Source organism: Salvia hispanica, chromosome 6, assembly GCF_023119035.1.
Source record: "Salvia hispanica cultivar TCC Black 2014 chromosome 6, UniMelb_Shisp_WGS_1.0, whole genome shotgun sequence".
NCBI classification, from domain to species: domain Eukaryota; kingdom Viridiplantae; phylum Streptophyta; class Magnoliopsida; order Lamiales; family Lamiaceae; genus Salvia; species Salvia hispanica.
The window spans coordinates 10,099,983-10,127,655 of record NC_062970.1 but is presented as its reverse complement, the minus strand read 5'-3'; positions in this window follow the sequence as shown (position 1 = coordinate 10,127,655).

Here is a 27,673-nt window from a genome sequence, read left to right as displayed (position 1 = left end):
CTGTGTGATCTTGGGAGATGTTCCTTCTTCCTTCTTCTCTTGTGTGAGCTTGAAGGTGTGGGGTTGTGAGGAAACCTCTGGTTTTCTAGTCTTGTGGTACTTGGACTGGTTGGTGGTTTCCTGGCTTGGAGGAGTTCTTCTGAGACCTTGAGGGATGTTGTTGTGACTGGTATGAAGCGGTTGGTAGAGTATTTGGTGTGCGGTGGTGGATCTAGGGTTTTGGTGTGACTTGCCTTGATTGACTGTGGTCGATCTTTGTTCTCCCTTGGTACAAATCGGAGTTGGTTGTATATTCGAGGGCTGGTTATATAGATCTGTGCAGTTGTACCTGGTGTAACTTGAGACACATCAAAACCTTGTTTTCTAGTTGAATCTTTGATTCTACTTTGGTTATATTACTGCATTATAACTATCTTGAAGTTACTAATCTTTTACTTAGTGTTCTAGGCTCGGTTATTGTTGATTGCAGCTACAGCCATAGTTTCTATATCAGATCTGTAATTTGAGGGTTGATCTCCTTAAGATTGTAATAGCTATAGTTGGATTACATCTAGTCTTCGGCTGATCTATACCTAACACGTTGTAGATGATCCGCTCCGAAAACATCCTAACAATGATGATAGAACAGCGATGTAAAAATGTCTGGCCCCGATACACTATCTCCACAGATAGCAAAAATAAGTGTGTTGGTTAAACTTTGCATGTCACATGTTTTGAGAGCATATTGTTTCCCACATACTACTATGAGAGAGTGAGTGATAGACACGTATCCAAACACTAGTGAGTGAATGTTTATCAACGTGATCAACGAGCTAGTAATGAAAGTGCACCAATAATATTGCTTAATTTGATTATTATTTTGTTTAGCTCAATATATTTATCCATTTTTTTGAGGTAACATGGAAGTCTAATTCTTAAAATCAGTGTTTCTTTCTTAGCTTCTCTCATTTTTTTTTTATTTGAGGACAAACAACAATTTAGTATAAGGGATCGATAAACACGAATTTTGCATGCTTTTAAAGGCTAGATTTGGTTCGTTTTTTAATGCAATGCATGCGATTTATATTCCTTAAGCGTAGTATGTTTTATGCATTGTCGTATTTTTAGGTGTTTGATAAGAAATGTCAAAAAAAGACTTTAGAAACTGTACAAAATAGTCGAAATTGAAGTTTTGTCCCAATAGAGGATCTCACCGGTCCGCTGACATCAAGTCAACTGCAACCGAGTATACCAGCACTGAAAGTCCGATGATCCATTCTGTAAAATTTCCGAGCCAGACTCCTTACCCAGCGGTCTGACGAGCCAGATGTTGAATTTCCAAGAATAGTCAACGACCTGCATGACAAACACGGATTTTGCATGGTTTTAAGAACTACATTTAAATCGTTTTAAATGTCAATCGTGCAAATTATGTTCTTAAATTACATATGTTATACATTTGGTATTTTTGATGTGTTTGTTGATAAATGATAGAAAAAGGCAGAAAAGGTGCAAAAGGCCAAGGTGCAACAGCCTCAGTTCATGCCGATTTTTCCAGCGCTGTTGAAGTTCATTCAGTAATTAGTTCATATCATTCTCTTTGTCTTCGAAAAAGAGCTTCGCGTGGATACCTTGAAGGTCCCAATCGGAGTTATGTACAGAAAGTTATGACCATTCTACGAACATTGCGCAGCGCAGTCAAAGCTGACGAAAATTTAGGCGGAAATTCAAGGAATAAAATAAATTGGTGCCCAAATCTCTCCCATTTATTGTAGGGCACGAAAATTATGAAATCTAAACCTTTTTCTACCCTATAAATACCTCTTAACCTATTCATATTCTTCATCTCAAAGCCTCCAATCCTTCTCCCTTTCTACAGATTCTTCTATTCCATAATCCACACATAATTCATCCATCTTCTATTGGAGCGGAGCTCTGCAGATCCAGGTAAGAGAAGACTGAAGATTGAAGATTCAACATTGGGTTTTATCTATTTTATTTTTATTGTTTTTACTACTTGTCTATGAGTAGTTAAACATCTTTTGTGGAATTTTCGGTGAAGAATATTATGAATGTGTTTTGATTTATTCAATTGAACATTTTCCTAGCTCTTGTGATTGTTTTGCTTGTTCTTATGCTTTTGTTGTTCTTTTATCTGGCCAACTTTAGAACTCTGACCGTTTAACTATATTAATCGAGAGATAACTAGTTTTACGTAGTAAAAGGAACGAGTACAACACATAGGTTTATCTGCACTCGAGAGATGGGACCCTTTGTGAGGGCTTGGGTCTTAAGAACTTAAGGAGTTAAAATCTAATCTATTGGAAGGAGACTTTGATAGTTAGAGTCTAATCTGCTGGGTAGGTACACTGGGGAGAGAGGGCTTATCCTAGAATCGCAAATTTTCTAATAATCCTAGAGACACATAAAGGTAAAGATTCTGTGAGATTATTCATCACTAAGTCGTAGTAGTTAGATCCTAAAACTCTACATTCTTCCGCCTGCTTTATATCATTAGTTTTTATGCATTTTGTTTTTTGTTTATTTATTTATGTCTAGTTTATAAATGCCAAACCAAAATTTCTGTGTCTCTAGATAGTATACGACGCTTAGTATATGATAGTCAGTTGCAATCTTATTACTTGTGTTCGATATCCCGGTACTGACTTTTAGCTATACTAGATCTACCCTGTAAACTTGCAGGTATTTTAGTGCTAATAAATAGTGCATCACCGTTTACAACAAGTTAATGGTCCTCTAAGTTTGTGCGAAAAATGTGTGCAGCCCTAATTCAAGCTAATCCTAAGCTATTTGAGCTAGAATTAGTACCAAGTTAGAGAATGATCCTCTGTGTCTATAAATACATTCCATAGCGCATTAATGAACTGGTCTAGAATTCAAGAGCCAAGAGAAAGACGAGATCACGGCAAGAGAAGATGTGAATCTTCAAGGTTCACCTTTCGGGTTTTATCTAGTTGTTATTTCATGTCTAGATCTTTAAGTATGTTTGTTGCTACTTTGTTGTGGGTAGATAAATTTAATGAATATTAAGGATTGAAAGTAACTCTTCATGCTCATAAAATTTCAAACATATTCAATTAAGTTTGTTAATGCTTTTAGTTGATTAAGAAATAATGAATGTACGTGCAATTTAATAGTATGTGGGGGTAATCGAGAAATGATCCACATATAAGATTAGAATTTATAACGCAACATACCATATTCTCAAAAGGGTAAACCTAAGAGTGATGGTTTTTTATGGGCCTAAAAACTGGCTGTAGCTGCGTGCTTTTAATTGGAGACCTTAAGCTAATCATTCTAATTTCTCCATTAATTGGTAAAGATTATGCGATTCCCCCTTGTTACCATGTTTTCGTGATTTGAATATCTTAATTGTTAGTTATAAATTGAAGTGGTGAAATCATATCCCTGAAATCCCCTTGTTTAATGGAATTCAAAATTAATTGCGTTTACAATATTTTCTTATTCACTTGTTATTTTCCCTAGTTTTAATAAATCAAGACACCAATCATGTTTTTTTCCAAATTATATATGACCATAAGTACGTGGTAGACAGTTTATGATTTTATTCCCCTTGCTTCGATATCACGGTATCGACTATTGGCTATACTATTTCTACACTTTGCATTCGCAGTTGGTTATAGTGCTAAAAAAATAGTGCATCTACGAGATGAATGTAGTTAATTGCAAGTGAAGAGTATCGTATCCATAAGGTTTTATGTGCTAGACTTAAGTACCGAAAAGCCATCTTAATCACTATTTAGACAATCTATAAATTTTTTTCAGATTTATTTACTTCTTATACAATCGTAACATAAAATGCAAATTCAAAAACAAGATTAAAGATGGATGAAACTTAAAGAAATTGAAATATAGAATTATTGGATCCAATACAACAACTCATGTTAATCAAACAAATAAATTACTATGTCTTTATGCGTGTTTAGTATTGTTAGGATGATCACTAAATTAGATTAAGTCTTCTCTTGAAGTACCTTAGCTATGGATTACACTCTAGCGTCACGGTTTCCTCTAATGTCTAGTGTATAACTCCTAAGCACTTATAATCAAAGTTCTCAAACAAGATCTCAACTCTCTTGAACTATATTCATCAAAATGTTATTAGTTTTAGAGTTCAATTTAGTTATTACTTCTTTTATTTAATATACTAAGTCTAATATCTTTCATAAGGTAGCTAATCACTTAAATGTTCAAAGATCAAGACTAATTATAACAAGAACAATCTAGGCATAGATAATCAAATGATTAAATCAACATCATTATCATTATATGATCACTAATGACACCATAATATGCTTATAGTCATCAAGTATTCAATGTTATACTCCTTCCGTCTGCCATTAGGAGTCTTATTTGAGTTCACCAAGGGTTTTAAGAAATATAAAGGAAAGTGGGTGAGAAAAGATAGTAAAATTGTATGATCCATTTCCATATAGTAGTTTTATAATAGAATGTGAGTGGGATGAGTTAGTGGATAATGAGGTGTGATGCACTATTTTTTAGCACTAAATAAACCTGCAAGTATACAGAGTATATATAGTATAGCCAAAGGTCAGTACCGGAATATCGAACACGGGGAAGGAAAACACAAAGTGTCTATCCTCTACTAAGACTCAATTACTATCTGGAAAAGCAGTAGGTTTTGGAAAAAATTTGAAAACTAAAAACAATAAAAAGCATATAACAACTAAATGCAAATAAAACACGGATATAATCGATAGAGATAAGGGAATCCCAGGGATGTGCGTTCACAGTTATGGTTATACAAGTTCCAAACTACAATACCCTAGCACAGTTTATACTTTGAAAAGACGAGTCACCTAGCTTATGCTCATGCGATACAAACGTTGATTACAACATTAGGGTTGTCAATCCTAACACGTAACTCCAAAAAGCTCCTAAGACCCTTGAAAAGTCCTCGCTCTCAATTAACAGTGCCATTTTAAGGGAAGCTAACTGTAGCGTCTACTAAGTGAATCTAACTCGTTAGAACTCTGTCACAGTTATGAAGCAAGCTATATTAAATCATACAAGATTGTGTCACTCAATCATGCAGCATCAAAACTACATATGGAAGAAACAAAGTAAAAACAAAACGGATATTAAATAGAAAAAGGAATTGTATAACCAAAGTCGTTACTAACACATCCCTAGAATCCTATGAGTTTAGTTACACATGATGAAATAAGCTATACACATAGATTGAAGGGAAGACAATTTGAACATAAAACTAAAGCAAATAAAACCCGTAGGTTGAATCCTTGTCGTTCTTGATGTTCTTAAAATCCTTTTCCAACTCCTTGCACAAGGTGAAGTACTCTAGCTCTTGATCTCTATGAATTATTTTGCAAGTAGAAGCTCTCTCTATTTGATGAAGCTTGAAGTCTTATTTATAGGGAAAAGCCAATCCTTGTTGTAGAAGGAAAAGATCTCCAAAATATGGTAAATCTTGGAGCAAATCTAGGGCATCTCGGATTAGCCGGCGGTCGCCGCGTTGGACTCCTGTGTAGTCTGTTCCCTCGGCGGCGGACCGCCGCACGACTTTTGGCGGTCGTCGGGCGAGACTTCTCTTCCAAGCGTATTTTTCCGAGGCGGACCGCTGTACTGATCTGCCCGCCGGGTGCCAGCGGTCGCCGGTCGCCGTCTGACTCCAGATTTCCAGACTTTGCGTTTTGGCTCCCTTTTTCTGCTCAATTATGCACGTTTCTCACGAAACACGTCAAAATACCAAAATAAACAAAATATGAAAATTATGGACGGGTAGAGTGACTTTGCATTAAAAACAGACCAAATAACGGCCTTAAAATAGTGTAAAATTCGAGCGTATCAATGTGTACCTACCATTTATGATTAAAGTTAATTGGAAATCCTATTTGCGGACAGACTAAAACGGTAAACTAGGACTCCAAATGGTGGATGGAGGGAGTACAAGATTGAAAGGAAAAATGATATGATTAAAACTATGCTTGATGCTCTAGGGATTGGAATGATCGGAATGGAATCAACATCTTCGAGCTCAGGAGAAAATTGAACCTTCTTATTTTTTTTCTCTTTCTAGGTTGTAAAATGAGTTTTTTGGAGGCTGAAAATTTCAGGAAACCCATGCCCTAGCTATCATTTACACTCCAACTCAATAATGAAAGCATTTTTTAAAAGTTGTGGTCTACTTGGTTGAGCCGCCACTTCGGTTAGCTGTGACTTGGTCGAGTAGAAGTCTGCAAAGTGGGACGCTCTGTGTTGACTTAACCAAGTGGCTTCAAATGCCAATTGTGACTCGGTTGAGTGGAATCCACTGGTTCGAAAATGTTCGGTCGACTCGTTCTTTCACCTTCTTATCCCATTTTTACATGAGTTCATTGCATACTCTTATCAAACTCATTTAATTCTGAATTGTCACATCTTTGGTCGGAAACTAAGGAATGGAGCTATAAAATTTGACATATACCCACAAACTACAAATTAAATCTATAAAACTATGAGTTTATCACTCGTGCTCTTGGTAGCCAAATATAGCTCCATTTCAACCCTGATGGGCTAAGTTGCATAGAACGAAATCTATTATACGCCATGAAGTGTAACTGCACAAACAACAAACAAAACGCTATGAATTAGTCGCAGTATGATTAGTAAAATCACAACTAACATACACAAGATTGAGGAGGTTTTTGTAACAGAGCTCACTTTCCAATTGTGTTCCCCAATCCCCAATTGCTCACCAATGTCCCTTAGAAAGAGGTTTAGAATAAAGTGTTAGATTTTGTATACTAGAAATCACGTTTTGAGTGATTGAATACCGTAAAACTCTTATTTTATTTTCCAAGGAATAAAACAGATTATTTTTGTCATAATGTTGTTATGTTTTACATTTAATGGATATTAATGCATGTTTAAATGTATAAGTTAACTTTAAAAAGTCTAAGTCTTTGTTTTAGTAGGCCGGTTGTGGGTGGCGTCCACTTTAAGCTGATACGGTCAGTCCTAAACAAAGAAAAAGAAGAATTTCACAACCTAGATGGAATTAGACTATTCATCGTGAAAGGTTGCAATGTCAGTCCGCATGTTTCTAAGGGAAAGAAGAAGAAGAAGGCCGATAAGAAGCCTACTGGAAAATGCTTCAAGTGTGGAGAGAAAGGTCATTGGAAGCCAGACTGTCCTAAAAAGGGCAAGGCTACAGGTATGCATCATATATGTTTTGAACCTTACTTAATGCAAGTGACAAGATGGTTACATGATCGTGAGATCGAAGTCCAGCTGGGCGACGCCACTAAAGTGGCGACTGTTGCAGTGGGAGACGTTTATTTGCGTTTTTATAGTGATAGATTTTTTATTTTGAAGAATGTTTTGTTGATACCTTCTTTTAGAAGAAATTTAATTTCAGTTTCTAAATTGTCTTTTGATGGATATTCAATTTCTTTTAATGACAATTGCATTATTAAGAAAGATGGTTCTTATATCTGTCGTGGTATCATGGAAAACAATCTGTACACAATCACTTCAACACATTATAATCAACGTAAATCAGGAACTCAATGCTACATCGAAAGTTTCTAAGAAAAGAGAAGAACCTTCAATTTCAATGAACGAAACGTACTTATGGCACCTTAGACTTGGTCATGCCAACAAGAGAAGGATTCATGCGATGGTTGATCAAGATCTTATTAAAGGTCTTGAGAAGGAACCATTTTCAAAGTGTGAATCCTGTTTGGAAGGCAAGATGACCAAGAGACCTTTTAGGTCAAAGGATAATAGGGCCAAGGAAGTACTTAAGATCGTTCATACTGATGTGTGTGGACCAATGTCAACCGAGGCAAGGGGCGGTTTTCGATATTTCATCACCTTCATTGATGACTTCTCGAAAATTGGATACGTCTATTCGATGCGCTACAAGTCTGAAACTTTTGACAAGTTTAAGGAGTTTAAGGCTAAAGTAGAGACGCGTCATGGTAAGAGTATCAAATGATTGCAATCTGATCGCGGAGGCGAGTACCGAAGTGCCGAGTTTTTGGACTACTTATCAGCGTCGGGAATTCAATCCCAACTGACTGCGTCGGGCACACCCCAGCAGAATGGCGTAGCTGAAAGAAGGAATATGACTTTGTTAAACATGATCCGATCGATGATGAGTTATGCACGGTTAGCAATTTCATTTTAGGGGCATGCCTTGCTATCAGGAAGCTATATATTAGACAACTTACCTTCTAAATCAGTTCCTACTACCCCATATGAGTTGTGGACTGGGCGAAAGCCCAATCTAGAACATCTTAGAGTTTGGGGGTGTCCGGCTCATGTATTGGAAAAGGATCCAACTAAGCTAGAACCTAGGACGGAGGTATGTGTGTTTATAGGTTACCCTAGAGGATCGAAAGCTAATGAATTCTATAGTCTCCGAGATAAGAAAGTCATTATGAGCACACATGCCACATTCTTAGAGGAAGACTTTGTAATGAATCGTAAGTCCAGCAGTGAGATAGTTCTAGAAGAGATAACTTCAGTCACAAGTTCCATTAACCAAGAACAGATACCTAGTGTAACAACAATTCCAGATATTTCAACTAATACACCAAATATTGTAGTGCCGCGTCGCAGTGGGAGGGTCTCTCATGAGCCCGAAAGATACATTGGTTTGGGAGAGTGCATGGATCACTCCTCGGACAGCAATGTACTTGATCCCTGGAATCTTGCAGAGGCGCAGGCAGATGTCGATCATTGCGAATGGGTGAAAGCAATGGATTCGGAACTACAATCAATGGTAGACAAAGATGTTTATGATTTGTCTATCCTACCCGAAGGTTGTACTGCCATTGGGAGCAAGTGGATAACAAACGTAAACGTGGACCCGATGGATGAGTTAAAGTCTTTAAGGCAAGACTAGTGGCTAAGGGGTATACCCAAAGGGAAGGCATCGATTACGATGAGGCCTTCTCCCCAGTAGTCATGCTCAAATCGATCCGTATTCTTTTGTCTATAGCAGCTTACATGGATTGGGAAGTATGGCAGATGGACGTTAAGACTGCGTTTTTAAACGGGAGTCTTGAGGAGACCATCTACATGGAACAACCCGAAGGATATGTGGTAAAGGGAAAGGAACACATGGTTTGGAAGCTTAAGAAGGCCATTTATGGCCTCAAGCAAGCATCTAGATCATGGAACCAGTGTTTTGATCAAACTGTTCAAAAGTTTGGATTCGAAAAGTGCCCTAATGAAAGTTGCGTGTATAAGAAGGTTGAAAAAGGAAATGTTGTGTTCTTAGTTTTATATGTAGATGACATTCTTCTAATTGGAAATAATAAAAAGATGTTGTCATTAGTACGAACTTGGTTGTCCAGCCAGTTCGAGATGAAAGATATGGGTGATGCGGGACACATTCTCGATATCAAGGTTCTTTGGAACCTTGCAAAGAGAACGTTGTGCTTATCCCAAGAATCTTACATCGATACGGTACTTAGATGCTTTAGCATGCAAGATGCCAAGAAAGGTTTCTTACCTTTTAGACATGGCATCCATTTATCTCAAGAGATGTGTCCAAAGACAGCATCTGAGATAGCAGAGATGAGAAGGATACCATATGCCTCGGCTGTTGGTAGTCTCATGTATGCTATGCTTTGTACTAGACCCGATATTTGCTTTGCTGTTGGCATGGTAGCAAGATATCAATCAAATCCCGGCCAAGGACATTGGACTGTCGTAAAGAACATACTCAAGTACCTTAATCGGACTAAGAACTATGTTCTAGTTACAACGCAGCCGAGCTCTGTCCTTTAGGATATACAGATTCAGATTTTCAAGTTGATGTAGATTCGAGAAAATCAACTTCCGGATATGTGTTTACCTTAGGAGGTGGAGCTGTAATTTGGAAGAGTATAAAGCAGAAATGCATTGCAGACTCTACCATAGAAGCCGAATATGTGGCCGCTTCGAAGGCTGCAAAAGAGGCAGTATGGCTTAAGAACTTCCTTCTGGACTTAGGTGTGGTTATGAATATGCCCAAGAGCATCACCATTTATTGTGACAATTCTGGTGTTGTGACAAATTCGAGGGAACCACAGGCTCATAAAGCGAGCAAGCGCATAGAGAGGAAGTATCATATAATTCGAGATATAGTGCAGAGATGAGACATACAAGTAGTCAAGATTGAATCAGAAAACAACCTGGCAGATCCTTTCACGAAGGCTTTAGCGGTCAAGTCGTTTGAGAGCCATGTTGAAGGAATGGGAGTTCGACTAATGCAAGACCTCAATCCGCTTTCAGTATAAGTGGGAGAATTAAGTATAAGTGGGAGAATTAGACGTTAGCACATTTTTTTTGTATACTCGAAAGTGTTTTGAGTATGAGTGGGAGATTGTTAGAGTTTGTATACTAGAAATCACGTTTCGAGTGATTGAATACTGTAAAACTCTTATTTTATTTTCCAAGGAATAAAACAGATTATTTTTGTCATAATGTTGTTATGTTTTACATTCAATGGATGTTAATGCATGTTTAAATGTATAAGTTAACTTAACAAAGTCTAAGTCTTTGTTTTAGTAGGCCGGTTGTGGGCGGCGTCCACTTTAAGGTAACACGGTCAGTCCTAAACAAAGAAAAATAAGAATTTCACAACCTAGATGGAATTAGACTATCCATCATGAAAGGTTGCAATGTCAGTCCGCATGTTTCTAAGCCTTACTGAAATAAGATGACATTGGTGTGGTAAAGCACTGAACGGATCTAACAGCAAGACTTGTCCTTGGGCTCTCTACTAAAATGCGAGGTCTTGATAAATATTTTTTTCTTAATCAATGTAGGTTAGCATTGAGCATACGGTATTGATCATGCATTACTTTGACTTATCAAATGGTGCGGGTTTTTCGTAACCCAATAATCCCGATATATTGGGTAGTGGTGATTAATATCTAGTGGTGTTAGGATTGCTATTATATTGAATCGTGCGCGAGGTGAGTCTCATTTGATAATGTCCTCAAGAGGAGCGCGAAACAAGGTTTTATTATTCGGAACCTAGCTAGTTGGAGTTTGATCACTCTATGAATAATAAATAAGCGTTTCATGCTAAGTCCACTCTTGGAATTAATAAGAAATTAATTAATTAAGTCCATAGCAGACATTAATTAATTAATGGACATTTTTATCTTAAGCGCGGGAAATGAAAGTTAAAACGAAAACCCGGATTACTTGTAATTTCGGATTTGGATGGGGAGAGTTCAATATTACTTCTGTAGTGGCTGCTCGTAATATTCCAATTAAAGTTTATATTAAATTGTGGGTTCAATTTAATTAGTAAAAAGTAAATTGGATGAGTCCATATCCAAAATCTTCCATAGATCCCTGTCTAGGCCCAAAAGGAACTTAATATAAATAGGAGAATAAAGGAGACAGAAAATAAGAGTTATTATTTTCTAAAATTTTCACCCCCCTCCCCCCTTCTAGGTGTTGGTCGAATTTTCCTCTCCTCCGTGGAGTAGAATTTCTGTCTTCTTTATTTAAGTCCTAGTATTCCGGTGAGATCAGCCCACACTGATATTGGAGTACAGTTCGGGAACCAGAGAGAAGATCTGTGATCTAGTATTCAAAGCGTCACGTGAAGAAGCTGCTATCCATCATCAATTCTTTGGAGAATTAATTAGGTATTATTCCTGCTCCGTAGAAAAACATGTTTTAGGTTTCAATATTTTAAAGCATGATTAATTCTAGTTATGAGCATGATACATGTGAGAATTACGCGAATAGATTTTGTCTAAATAATCTGTTAAATAGATCTGATTATTATGTGATTTATTTGCTCGATTAATAATTGTTAAATTATGATAATCGGACGCATAGCTTCCGTTGCCAGTTCCTTCATAAAGTGGGGCTGGGATCACTCACTCTCACTTTGAAATTTCCTACATGATGGGGCTATGACCCAATCACATAAAGCATACAATACACTTAAGCATAAATAAAGCATAGAACTAAGTAACCATGTGGAAGTGGATGCTAGTGTTAGGATATATATACTATTTTAAAGCATGTCTCGAGCTACTTTACTGTTGTGGTACAATATTGAACAGACTAATATATGTTGCTCCATTTGTTCGTTGTTAGGAGTCTCATTTCTTTTTAGCATGGGCTTTTAGAAATATTAAGAAAAATGGGTTGATAAAAGTTAGTGGAATATTAGTCTGACTTGTATATTAGTTTTAAATGAAGTGTGAGTTGAATGAGTTAGTGGAATGTGGAATCTTATTTCTATTTGTAGTAAAAGTGAATCGGGATACCTATTCGCGGACAAACTAAAATGAAAAAACATGACTCCTATTTGTGGACGAAGGAAGTATTATTTTGGACTAAACTTGAGCAGTGATAACTAATGTTTTAAACTATACCACTCTTGGTAAAGATGATAATTAATTAGAGTGGATTGAAAACTTAAATAAATTAAAGAATATTTATAATTTAAATATGATACCACGCATTACTTGCAAATTGGTCTTGGGCTTGAGTTAATTTGTTGCTTAATTTAATGAGTAAAATTCCAATGGATTAGTCCTAGTCCAACCTCTCCATGAATCCCTAATATAGTTCATAATAACTCTATAAATAGTAGATTAGACATGTGACAAAATAAATATTTTCAGAATATAAAAACCATTAGTTCCAAGACAATGGATTTTGTAAAGAGCGATATTTGAATAAAGTACATAAAATAACATTTCTTAGATAAATACAAAGAATGAATGTACATTAATGTAATTTTATAATGAAAAAGTTATCATAAAACTATTATGTTTGGTCAAGTTTGGTTAATTTGGTAACTTCAAAATAGTTAATTACATAAGAACTTTGACATGTTTTCAATTGTCTCATTAATTTTGATTTTGGAAAAAGTGATATACACTCTTCGTCCCAGCCTAAGCGAGGTGTTTCATTTTTAGAACTGTTTTAAAAAAATAATGCTCCAATAAATAGTTAAAACAAAAATAAAATTAGGTGAGGAAATAATATATAAGATAGTCAATTGATTTTAATACTAAAATCAATTGTTTTTGTGTTCGATGTCCAAAATTTTAAAAAATAACAAATTTCAACTTTCACTTCGTACACAATTTCATCCATCCCCAATCCACTCAAGCACAATGTCATCCAAATAAAAATAAATAATATGATTGAAAAAAAATCAAGTTAAGAGTTTTTTTTTTTAAATTGCGGTATTAATCAAAATTTAAGATTTTTCAAAAATTGGTCATTTTATAATCCATGAACCACCAAAAATGGAGTAATGATTAGTATGATGGATAAACAGCTTAGCGTTACATAACAGCTGGCGTGAAAAAGAAATTTGAAGGTATAAATGAATTCACAAAAATCAAAAGTGCAGTTTTGCAATAAATTGGTAGGATCTGATAGGCTGAACCCATTAAATTTTAAAGGTGGAAAGATGGATCTTAATTAATGGCGCCAAACTAGTTGCCAAATAAATATCATAGGTAGGAACAGATCTATTCTATAAAAATATTATACATAATAAACAATGAAATTAAATGCGATCTGCAACTAACTAGTAGTTGACATACATGCACTCAACTTTTCATGCTCCAATAATGGAAGTAGCATAGAAATTAAAACACTACACTATTAGCCAACCAAATAGTTTTACTTAGCTTAAACCAAATAGTTAGAAAATATTAACCTACCTATTTATAGACGAACTAGGATTACCTTTTTCTATTTGGATAATTGAAAAGTAAAATATTACATTAATTAAGACGGAGCTAGTCTTCTACAAGCTTAGTTCAATTATATATGGGGTTTAAACTTTAAAATAAAGTTGTAATTTAACATTTTCTGTTAATTTGTAGTAATATTTTAGGACACAATTAGAAAACCAAAAAGATAATATATGGTTGGTTAGGAAATGCTAGGAACAGGTTCTATTTATGTAGATCGCAATTAATTAAATTTTGTATTCCCTCCATCTCAATTAAATTGAGTCATACTCCTTCCGCCCAGTCTAAGCGAGACGTTTCATTTCCGCACCTGTTTTGGGATGTTCCAACTAGTTGAGTCATTTCTTTTTTTGGTAAAAAATAAAACATCTAGTCATTTTTATTTTATTTTATTATTTACTCTTTTTTAGTCTATCTTATTTTATTCTTTTCTCCTACTTTTTAACATAATTTTCTAATTTATATGCCTAAAAATTTTGACTCAACTTAGCCGAGAAGGCGAGAGTATTTGCTAGATCATGGGATAATGTTACTTATACATGCATAAAATAGCGCGTTGTTGGAACTTGGACGTAGCTTAGCCACACATCTTTCTTTAAAAATTAAATATATACTTATTCCCTCCGTCCCGCTTTTGCAGTCCCATTGACTTTTCTGCACTCATTTTGTAAAAATGATAATAAATAGTTCTCTTTTTTACTTTATTATTTCTTCACTTTAACTATTTATTATTTTTTTACAATACGAGTGCAGAAAAGTCAATGAGACTGCTAAAGCGGGACGGAGGGAGTAGTATAATTTATTTCGTTACTATTTTTGAAAATTGTAGTTGAACTGAGATTTCATGCTAGTTAATAAATGAAAGTTATATAGTTTTATTTAAATAAATTAATATGAGTGGTGCTTATATATTTGATAAATAAAATAAATATTTAAATTCTGTGTTTGGTGTATTCATTTGTTTTTAAGTTTAAAAATACTGTTCTTAAATCTGAACTAAAATGGGAAGTTCAAATTTTGAAGACATGGAGATAATTTAAGTTAGGTAATTAATATAATTAAATTCTTTATGTAGATTAATTAACTTATCTACTTGGTGGATTATTTTAGTACATTAAAACATGAAAACAAGACAGGTCAAAGAAAACACGAACCAAGAGATAAAATTATTATTATTATTATTATTATTATTATTATTATTATTATTATTATTATTATTATTATTATTATTATTATTATTATTATTATTATTATTATTATTATTATTATTATTATTATTATTATTACTACTACTACTACAACTAACCATAGCTTTCACACGGACATTAATGATTTCTTTTGTTAGTTGTAATTAAGGATGACAATCGTGTCAGTCCAACGGATTTCATGTAAACTTTACTCGGGCTGCATGTTACTTAATTGGTGGGAGACTAATATAGTTGTGAATTTTTCGGATTATAAATTTGCAATCATAATCATAAATATTCGGTTTCAGAGTAACCCAACAAGCTAGTTGGTCGTTAGCGATAAAATTAACATGCTAATTAATCCAATGCATAACGATGAAAGTTATTCTTGTTTATAGAATATAAAACGTTTAACTATGATAAATTTTAAAATATATGGTTAAACTCAAACATATTTACATGTCAATTTAAGTTTATATATATAAAAAATTAAAATATAATAAAACATAATTGGAGAAATTTCAGAGCATGATTTAGAATTAAAATATTTTTTTATAGTGAATTTGAATTTTCTAATTCATTTTTATATTACTCCATACTAATAAAAAAAAGTTAAATATATAAAATTAATTTGAAATGGAATGTTAATTTTTCTGTAAAGCTATTTATAATATAAAAATCATCAATGAAGTGTCGAATTATGTACTCCTCCGTCACACAAAAGATGTCACACTTTCCTTTTTAGTTTATCCCACAAAAGATGTCACATTTCCCTTTTTGGAAAAAGTTCTATCTCACATGAATATAAAAATTATGTTTTCTCTCTCCATTTAACACACAAAACAAAACCTTCTAAAATCTCGTGCGCGTGACATCTTTTGTAGGACGGAGGGAGTATTAGTTAAGAAGAAATAATAGAAAATAGTTGCACCTATGTCCAATCTATCGGGCTAGCGTACCGTGTTTCGGGTCAGCCATACTTGAATTGTGGGCAAATCAGATTGTAATTTTATTAGGAAAGATATTTTCAACCTCAATCCTCTAGTTTAGTAGGTTATTCACGTCAATCCACGAATTTCGGACTATACTGATATCTCTATTTGTAATGTCAATCAGTTAACTCCGAATTTACCTATTAATATTAGTATATATAATTCAAAAGGGATACTATTAACTAAGCATTATGCAATAGAGAATCAGTGATTGCATAATTTCCAGTTCATGACTCCAATCCAATAGAGAATCAGTGATCAAAAACTTGATATCTGTGTGATTCACCCACGCATGTGGTAAGATGATTACTGGCCAAAATATTTTGTGAGCAGTATTCCCTCCGTCCCATAAACGATGTCACTCTTTCTTTTTTAGTTTGTCCCATAAAAGATATCACATTTCACTTTTTAGTTATCTCTTACATGAATATAAAAATTATATTTTGTCTCTTCATTTAACACACAAAACAAAATCTTCTAAAATCTTGTGTCGTCCCATAAATGTGACATCTTTTATGGGACGAAGGGAGTACTTGTTTAGACAATGTAATTAGTAAGAGAGGAATAGTATGATTTGATTCTTTGAATTTCATGGTCAAACGATAGGATTTATTAAAGCATCATCGCATCAGCTCTTGAAGAGACAGCCTTTCAAGAAGTCAAAAGAAAATTCAAAAATGAAATCGAGAATAGTTGAAAATACTTTCTTTTTTTATTGATTGGTCTTTAGGTTCATCAAATTCTAAAAATAGAATTTATCAAATCCCAATGTTAGGAGTCTTATTTGGATTTTTCCTCTTCCAAATTGAATAAACTGTCGTATCTTCCAAACATGAAAAAACCGATATGCAAATTCCAAAGATTCTTACGCAATCAGTTAAGATGGCCAAAATCAGGATCAACCACAAGATTCTAACTTTCATAATATCTAATTAATTTCTTTGATCTCAAACAAATCTTTATTACAGATGCTGCCACCTATCCATCCAAAGACTGCAACGATTAGAAATATGATGAAATACATGTGTAATAGTACTATCATGAATAATAAAAATATGCATTAATTTCGAATATACTAATACACAGTTTCTAAGTATAACATCATAAGCTTGTTATTTTGACATTTAGAGTACATAGTATTTATATCAGGTTAGTTGCAGCCCTATGCTATTTATAGCAACGCTTTGAATGTGTCAAAAATGCATGACCTCTAGCTAGATCGCCAAATTGTCATTTACCAAATTTTATAGTTGTATAAGAATTATATCTACGTCCACGACTAATTAACACTAATTTTTTTTTTTGGACATCCACGATTAATTGACATTCTTATTTTTTATACTATTTTTTTTATAATGGATCTCACATTTCACAAACTTATCACACTAGCATTTTATTATAAAAATTAATAATTATAAAAATAGGATCCATAATTTACTAATTTTTCCAACTCATTTTCTATTACATATATTTTTCAAAACTTGAGCCGAGTCAAATCGACTCACTTTATCGTGGACCAAAAGAATATGAATTAATTATAGTTGAATTTTAAATACATTAATGGAAACCGTGCATAAATTTTTAAATCGTCGAATTTCGGTTCATATAGAGGAATCAAGAAAGTATATTCTTTCTTCTCCGTATCTTGATATTTTCTAAATAATGGAAAAGGAAAAAAAAAGCTTGATTTGACCTCAACATCTTTTTAATTAGTTTAATACTTCATTCATAGTTAATTTAAACACTTCTTTTTCATAAAGAAATTAAGAATAGCGTCAAGTGGATGATGAATAAATAAGAAAAAAAGGAAAAAAAAAGCTTGATTTGACCTCAACATCTTTTTAATTAGTTTAATACTTCATTCATAGTTAATTTAAACACTTCTTTTTCATAAAGAAATTAAGAAGAAATTAAGAATAGCGTCAAGTGGATGATGAAGTATTCTCCTTTTGTCTCACTGAAAATAATTCACTTTTCCTTTAGTTTGTATCACTAAAGTGATCTATCTTTTTTTCTCTACTTTATTCCAGCTCTTATTTTATTTTGTCCACTTAACACACAAAATAAAATTACAGAAAATATGACCGCTGATCAAGGAATAAGTCATCTTCCTTGGAACGGAGAGAATAAAAGAGATGAAGAGATAATAAAGTAAAGGAAAGGTTACTTTTTGACAAAATTAAAAATAACTTAAATATGTTAGAACTTCAAAATAGATAAATAAAATTAACATGGAATAAATGGAATAATGGCTTACGACTGAGTACGTTCTATAGTAGTTGAGTCATTTTCCTTTCTAGTAACAGTTAACACATTTCTTCTCACTTATTTTTCCTTTTTTCTTACTTTATTCTCTCTACTTTTTCCTCCACCTACTTTATTATCTTTTTATTTAATACATTATGGACCTTTTTTCTTAATCTCCATACTGGAAAGAAATATCTCACTATTATGGAACGAAGGGAGTACATTTTACTATCTCCTTGACCTTGTCCTTTTGGAGAGGTAGAATTATAGTAAAATACACGTTGGATACTAAAATCTTTTGATTCCAACCTACATATTATTGCTGATTAAATTCACACTCTCCTCGCATAAATGTAAAGTTATTGTAAAATGCACAACAACATTATATTTATTATCCCTACAAAAAAATTGTCAGTTTACCGACGGACAATTTTTCGCTACGAATTACCGACGGAATTTTCCGTCGCTAATTCTTTTTCTTTTTTAATTAATGTATTTTCCGTCGGTGATTCCGTCGGTCAAAAAATATTTACCGGTGAGTTCTTTACCGATGGACAATATTTTTCCGTCGGTAAACAAATCGTCGGTAATTTTTTTTTACCGACGGAAAATACTTTAATTAAAAAGGAAAAATATAGCGACGGATTCCGTCGGTAATCACATTGGTAATTCGTAGCGAATTTTATCCGTCGCTAATTCCGTCGGGAAACTGACTTTTTTTAAGTGATATTTCCTTTTCCGGCCTCATTAAATGGAGTATAATATCCCATATTTGATCGGTGAAGGTTTTAAAAAAATGTTTTATTTGTAAAGATAAGTGTACGAAAAAAAATTAGTCGAATATGAACCCTACTTTTATATGTATTAGTGGAATATGGGTTCCATTTACTAAAAATATTAAAAGTGAACTTAGATACTAGTATGGATCGTCCAAATAATAAAATATGAGACATTTAATAAATACCGAAAGGAGTATTGTTATAATTCATGCATACACATAGTAGGGTCAAAATTAGATTCTATTAAAGGTCAACATAATGAGCCATCCTTGAACATCCCTTGATCAGTTTTAAATCAAAAAATTCTTATTCATATCAGCTCATAATGCTCAGTTAAACAATAAATTAGACATCAAACTAATAACTGTATTATAAATTCAAGACCTAAATAATAAAAATAGATATAAACACCATAGAAAAATTGAATCGTTAGCAAAACAATAGTTAGAAATTTTATAGTAGACAAGGTTCTTAATTCGGTAGACAAAAGTTTCAATCTTTTCTTCTACTGTACTTTAGAGGGAAAATCATGTTCAAGCTTCATTCTTTCTATAGAGTAACAAAACTCCTTAATAATTCGAGTTCAGGTCATTTTTATAAGTGGGAGGACTATGCATGGGATTTAAAGCTGATGTTGCCCTCTTCCATAAAATTGGGTCCTTCGTAGAGATCATGTGGCCTGCTAGGTTGTTAGGTCTGTTCTGGATTCTTTAAATGTTTAAGTTGTGGGTTGGGATTTATTTTATTCAGTGGACTGAGTTTCACATATGGTAGAGCCTGATTTTATTTAAAACCATGGGTCTTGGTAGTTTATTTAAAAAATGGGCTTTTTTTTATATTTATACTGTGGGCCTAAATTATTGATATTGGAGATTTTAGCAATTGATTTAGTTAATCTCGATGTATTTAAATTTTTGGGTTTATTTGAGCATGAAGAAATAATTAAACTTCATAATAAATTTAATTAAACTTTATATAAAATCGGAATATTTGATAGTGCTAAACAACCAAGAAAATCTCTGAAGTGAGACATAGAAATGAGATCCATATCATCTCAAACTAAGGTTTATTTTAAGCTAAGTATGGTATTTTCTTTTTATCTTCATAAAGTTCGAACGGAAAAGGGAAGTTAGACCCAAGGCAAGGGAAAGTCTTGAATGAAGAATATGAAGCAGACCTAAGGTTCCCAACGAGGTTCACTCTACCTAGGGCTGGCAAATCGTGCGGATTGGGTCATTATCGGGTCAACCTGATAACGACCCAACCCGATAAGGCCTAACCGGAACCCGACCTGTTAAGGAAACTGTAAATCCGAACACGAACCTGGCCTGCTACCTTCAAATCCGAACACGACCCGCACCCGACACGATATAATATGGATTGACCCGACACGATAACGACCCGAACCTGATATCACACGATTAAAACCTGATATTACACGATTAAACCTTATTTTTCAACCTAATTTACATAATTAAAATCCATTTTATACCATTTAAACCTGAATTTACAAGAATTAAAAAAAAATTAAAGTAAAATATATTTTTTTAAATAATAATAAAAATAATAATATTATCTTAATGGGTTACCCGTATCCAACCCGCATCTAACCCAAACCCAACCCGAAATTATCGGGTTCTTAATGGGTCAACCCGATAAGGACACGAACCCGATAAGGCTTGACCTAAACCCAAAAATTTCGTGCGGATTCGTGTCGGATTATCGTGTCCTATCGAAAATTGCCCACCTAACTCTGCCCCTCCGGTCCCCATTAAATATCTCATATTTTCTTATTTGAGCGGTCTACAATAAATGTCTCATTTCACTTTTATTACTTTTAGTAAATGGACTCACATTCCACTAACTCATTCTCCTCATAATTATTACTCCCTCCGTCCCCCATTAGCAGTCAGCGTTTGACCGGACACGGGTTTTAAGAAATGTAAAGAAAAGTTGGTTGAAAAAGTTAGTGGAACGTGGGACCCACTTTTTTATATTGGTTTTATAATAAAATGTGAGTGAAGTGAGTTAGTGGAATGTGGGACCTACTACCATTTATGGTAAAAATGAAGTGTGACTCTTAATTGGGGACGGACTGAAATGGAAAAATGTGACTCTTAATGGGGGACGGTGGGAGTATAAAATTAAAGTGGGGTCCACATTCCACTAATTTTTACCACCTACTTTCCTTCATAAAGTCAAACAATTTCTTAAAACTCGTACCGCTCAAATACGAGACATTTTATGGGGACCGGAGGGAGTAACATTTTCTTCATCTTTGTATTTTACGTCCTTTTCTTCATTATTCAAGTAAGAAAAAAAATTCGGTCACATTTCCCATGGCTCAATTTTACTCCCTCCGTACCACCATAAGTGAGCTTATTTTCTTTACGGGATGTCCCACTATAAGTGAGTTATTTTATCTTTTTAAGTAAAACAATCATTTCACTTATTTTACTATTTTCAATTCCCATGGCTCAATTTTACTCCCTCCGTACCACCATAAGTGAGCTTATTTTCTTTACGGGATGTCCCACTATAAGTGAGTTATTTTATCTTTTTAAGTAAAACAATCATTTCACTTATTTTACTATTTTCAATCTTCTACTCTTTTTACTATAACTTTTTAAATATCAATTTTTTAAATCATGTACCCTCTTTTTACTATAACTTTTTAAATATCAATTTTTTAAATCATGTGCCCAAAAGAAGTGAGTATGTTTCATTAAGTCACGTCATATCACTACAAAGCATTGTACACGATTAATCTATTTTGTTAGGCATTTATTTCCAATCTTAAACTCTTCATTGTCATGGATTAGTTCTTTTAGGGCATTTTTATTTATCAAAACTCAACAAATTTCATTAAAATTTATCAAAATAAGTGTAGTATAAAAAATAATCAAAATAAGTTAAATAAACCCCTAAATCCTTGTAAACCGAGTTAATTAAACCCCAAACAGAATATGAGTAAAAATTTGTGTGACACAATAAAATAAGTCTTGTGGTTTAGGTTTGGGGAAATGGAGATTTAGAGCTCAAGGAGCGTAGATTCAGGTAGTTGATTTTTTTTTGTGTAACACAATGAGATGTGTGATTCACTGATTCCAATATTCTGACCATGCGTGAAACACCAAAACATATAAGCATGATTAGTCTCCCAAATAAATTCCATTCTATTTCCACTTACAAGAGCCACGAGATCAATGGGTGATCACTTAGAATTTATTCCTGATAAAATTATTCATATCTATCCTGTTCTCACAAAAAAATCAAATAAAAAAGGGTCTTCTTTGAAGTTTCTTAGCTATCTTCATTTATAGAATTTGATTCTTTAGTATAACCAGAAAACAACCTCCACTACCAAAGATTTTGTGCCTTCAATCACAACAGTAACTTTAACATTCCTATATAAACACATCCATGTTACAAAGCTTTATCACATCAAAAATAGAAAAAACTAAAAACAAGCTTTTTATATAATCATCCCAATAAAATGGCACACTATGATGCTCACAAAGGCCGTGGCTACGACGGCTACGGCCTAAAGGAGCCGATCTACGGTGGTAGGCCGGCCGCCGTCATGTCCTACTCCACAGAGGAGAGATCATCGTACATGGCATCCAGCGAGCAGTATGTCATGTACGATGGCTACACCACGAGGCCGGACCTGCATCGAAACTCGGTCTATCCTCAGCTGAAAAAAGGAGACGAGTACGACCACTCCCCCCGTTTCAGCCACGTCAACGGCTCCCCACGTGACTCGCCACGTAAGGCTTTCCAGAGCCCCAACAGCCCTCCGCAAGGTGGCCACTTTTCGAGCGTCTATGCCCCCCACCTCGATTCGCCCCGAAAGAATCACCGTGACGACCATCCCAGCGCCTATGGGGCCCACCACGGCGGCCATCCCCGTAACAATTTTGGGGATGGCCGTGGTGGCAGGTTCAGCAGCGACGACGACAGCAGCGACGATGAGGTCGAGTGCCGAGATGGAGTCTGCTACCCGAAGCCCAAACACTACGGAAAGGAAAAGAATAAAGCAAACGGCCACGCTGCTGCGGGTAATTATCCAGTGAAACAGCTCTATTCTGAACAGCCAAGAAAAGATCCGTACCATCAGCCGTCAAACGGCGCACATGCTTACAGTGCACCCGCGCACACAAAGCCTGCCAGCGATGCGTACTATGATAGGTATTCGTACCCGGAAGACCACAACCGCAGCAACTACACGGCTCCGGCGCCGATCAAGACGAGGCCGGATGTCGGGGACGGCGGCAGGGGCTCTCCTGTGGCCGCGATGGCGCAGTGGACGCCGTTTGCTGCGTCGTCGCCTAGGAAAGGACATCAGGGGAATGCGCAGCCGCAGTCGGCGCCACCGATGGGCCGCAGGGGGGCTATTGATTGCGAAACGGCGGCGAGGAAATACGGCGGCGTTTTTGTAAAATGAGGGTATCATTATGGTTATTGCTATTATAGATATGCTGCCTTGGTTATACGAGGCTTATAAGCGGTGTGTTTGTGTGCTACAATAAGTTGCATTTGTGACGAACTTATGTTGAAGATTGTGTATCCTTATATGTATTTACTAAATATGTATATGTGTTGTTTGTGGCAAAACAATTTATATGTTTGTGTTGGCTTTAATTAGTTACACTTGTTTACAAACCTATCCCACATCCGATGATCGGGGGAAGTCTAATTAGTATATAACTGATATCTACACCTAATTAGTTTGAGATCTTTTGGAATAATTCAAAAATAAATCCACACGGACTTAAATCATGAGGTTTCTCCAATGTAGCATGCGTGACACTAATTTAGAGAGAATTAGGCTTAGATCGATTAATATGATAAATTTTTTAATATATTTATCTAGCGAAGTCAGATTTGGTGGACAAATTGGAGAGTTGTATGTGTACAAATCGAACAATTAATACTTCTTGGACTCAACAGGCGTAATCAAGCTGTTGGGCTGATCCAATCCACTTTGGGTGACTCTGCAGCATTTGCTTTCTTAACCTTCATCTTCTTGGACTTTGTCATTTTTTCTGCACTAGGAAATGGTCCAACACATGGACCAAACAACCACTGTGGCAAACGAACATCCCCCAACATGGACTTGGCAGCTTCTGTCTGTCGAGCCTTCACAACGTGCACAGCTTTGCACTCCACTTTCATAATGAGCTCGTTGTCCTAGCGACTCTTCATAGCATTGTGGGTGGACAATATAAAACATTTGTTTTCCACGTCGATACTGAGTTCTCCCTTTGATACATCTATCAATACATTTTCCATTGGCTAGAAATGGTCGGCCAAGGATAAGCGGCTTAGTACTCTTTGTCTTCTGGTGTTTCGCATCTTGATAAATTAGGAATATCGTACTTGTAAAAAATTAAAAATTGATGATTCCGATTAACTTTGTTGTATTATTTTTGATAAACTTATTTGTAAATTTATAGACTTGTTGATATTTATGTTATTAAGATTCAAACCCTGTGTTTTGCAGCATCCTCTTTTATGCTAGCTTTTAATATTTTCTCATCTAATACAGTATATATTTAATTATGTATATATAATATTGGCTTTATTCCTGCGAATAAATTCAAGTAATTTAACTAATTAAACCATAAACTAATAATTTCGATAATTATATTATATATGAGGTTTTTAATATATTAGTTGCAGTCGTCGGAAGTACCACCGTTATCGTCCAAGCACTAATTTAAGTACTAGTACTTTAATTTATCAAGCAACGTCAATGTTCTGTTTCCCCTTAATTTTATTAGATGTGTTGTTGATTACAAATGGATTGAATAATCTATGTGCAGTTTGCCAATTTTGACTATTGTTTTTTTATATTAATTTTTCAACTTTACATGTTACTATTATGTATGCTGAAAACAACGATGCTTCGTGTGCATATTTCACGATTTCATATTTAAGTATTAATTTGTCAACATACTGTGTTTGTCTAATCTTTGAATGACCCAAATTATATGTAAGCTTGTTTCCATAAAAAAGTCTAAATTATTTGTTGATTTACTCTTATTCAATTACTTGATTACCTATTTAGTATTTATTAATCACCAAAACAATATAAATATATTATGAATTTTATTGTAAAATTTTCTTTTTCATAATTCTTGTGAAAATATATACCGTTCAACTTGTAGTGTAACTCAGATGGAAGGAGTGTTAACTTAATTAAACTGTCACACCTCATGCCACATCTAGTCAACTAGCCTAAATTAAGCCAGTTTTGACTAATTTCAGCAATTTATAAGACGAAAATATATCATATATATAAAACAAATATATATATACTACCCTCTTCGTCCCATTATATTTTTAATTCTTCTCATTTAATACTTACATCTATTCTTTCTCTTCTATTAACTACGTTAACTAATTACAACTCTTAAAATCTAGTACCGACTAAGAAATATGTCATCTTAGCTGGGACGGATCATAAAATGAGATCCGCATTCCACTAGTTTTTTAACTCATTTTCTTTATAAGATCTAACAATTTCTTCAAACATTTAGGGTGACACGAGCTTTACTGTATCATTGATAAATTAAGAAAGAGAAAATAAAAGTTATTAGAGTATATTAAAGGAGAATGAGACATCTTACTGAATAGAAAATAATTACTACCAAAAATAGACTACTTTTATGGACTGATCAAAATAAAAAAAGTATCGATATTTATAGGACAAAAAGTACTCCCTCCGTCCCGGCTAAGATGACACATATCTTGGCCGACACGCGATTTTAGGAGTTGTTGACTAAAGTGTTTAATTGGAGAGAAAATGTGGGTGTAAGTATTAAAATAGAGAGAGAAAGAAAGATGAATATTTTAATAGGATTGAGAAAAAATGGTTGAGTGTATTAATTGAAGAGAGAAAGTTTCCAAAAAAGGAAATCTGTCATCTTAATTAGGGCAAACTAAAAAGGAAAATATGTCATTTTAAGCGGGACGGAGAGAGTATATATAAACGGTGGTGTTCAAGTTTTCCTTGAATAAAATCTTGATCATTGACCTATTAATTAATTTAATTAATCAAATACGACTTAAGTGTTGTATGTTGTTGAATTTTCTCAATCGTCATCTCTCATACACATACGTATGTTATAGCATATTAACATGTGGAATCATGTGATTTTGTGAAAAATAAAATATATTTTGTTAGAACTGCATGAAAAAAGCAAAAAATTTATCAAAGCACCATAAGTATTAGTATAAATACATTGCAAATGCGGTCACGCGCTATTCGGGTCCACTCACATAAATACTATTGACAACTTGATGATATATATTTGAGCTTGAAAGTATTATAATGTTATTATTTTATTATTTGTATATACTCCATATAATAATGAAGGCATTGGCATGATTATATTTAGGGCAGACAAATCGTGCGAATTGGGTAATTATCGGGTAGGTCCACTCACATAAATACTATTGCCAACTTGATGATATATATTTGAGCTTGGAAGTATTATAATGTTATTATTTTATTATTTGTATATACTCCATATTATAACGAAGGCATTGGCATGGTTATACTTAGGTCTGGCAAATTGTGCGGATTGGATTGTTATCCGGTTGACCTGATAACGACCCAACCCAATAAGGCCACATCCGAACCCAACATGTTAAGGAAACCCCAAACCCGAACACAAACCCAACCCGCCACCTTCAAACCCGGACACGACCCGGACACGAACCGAACACGATAACGACACAAACCACTTTGGGTTGATCCGACACGATAACAACACGATATCGACCTGAACACGATACCGACACGAACTACTTTGGGTTGACCTGACACGATAACAACATAAATAATATATAAAATAAAGATTAAAGCATTAATTTTATATTATAGCCTCTAATGTTGATTAAAGATTGAACATGCTTTCGGCTAGAATTCAAAAACAAAAATGCTTATATAATTTTAACAAAAATTTTTTATTATATTTAGAAAAGTATTTTACATCATGTTATTTCTAGTTTTAACAAAAAATTTGAAACAAGTTAAAAGAACTAAAGAAGTAAAAAGAACAAAACAAAAAGAGTGAAAATACTAATAATTAAATTAAATTTATTAAATCAAAATAAAAAGAATATAATAGTAATAAATTATATTATAAAATTATTTGTAGAATAGTTTTGCTAGTACATAATATCTGAATTAACGTTTTGTATCTATAAGTATAAACTTATTTTTCATAAATTTATTCAAATTATCCTTTTATTCTAAATACTAATTGATTTAGTACTATTTTTCATTTGGATCTCTCACGTACATTGTATTTTATTTCATTTCTTTCAACTACATTAATTTTTTTAATTTGAAATATAATTTGAAGCTTGTAATTTCAAATATTTTCTATATATTATAACACATGGAGAAATATGCAAAGTAGGGTCATTACATGGTCATTTAATATTATTATCCAAAATTAATGAAGCTATCTAATCAAAATAAATTAATATTATCCTTTTTAAAATTTGAAGGGCATTTTGTGTATACAATTTTTGTAAATTTATCTTTACTCAAAATAAAAATAATAATATTAATTTTTAACGGGTTACCCGCATCCGACCCGCATCCAACCCGCATCCGACCCGAATTTTTCGTGTTCTTAGTGGGTCGACCCAATAATGACCCGCATCCAATAAGACTTGATCCAAACCCAATAATTTCGTGTGAATTCGTATCGTAATATCGTGTC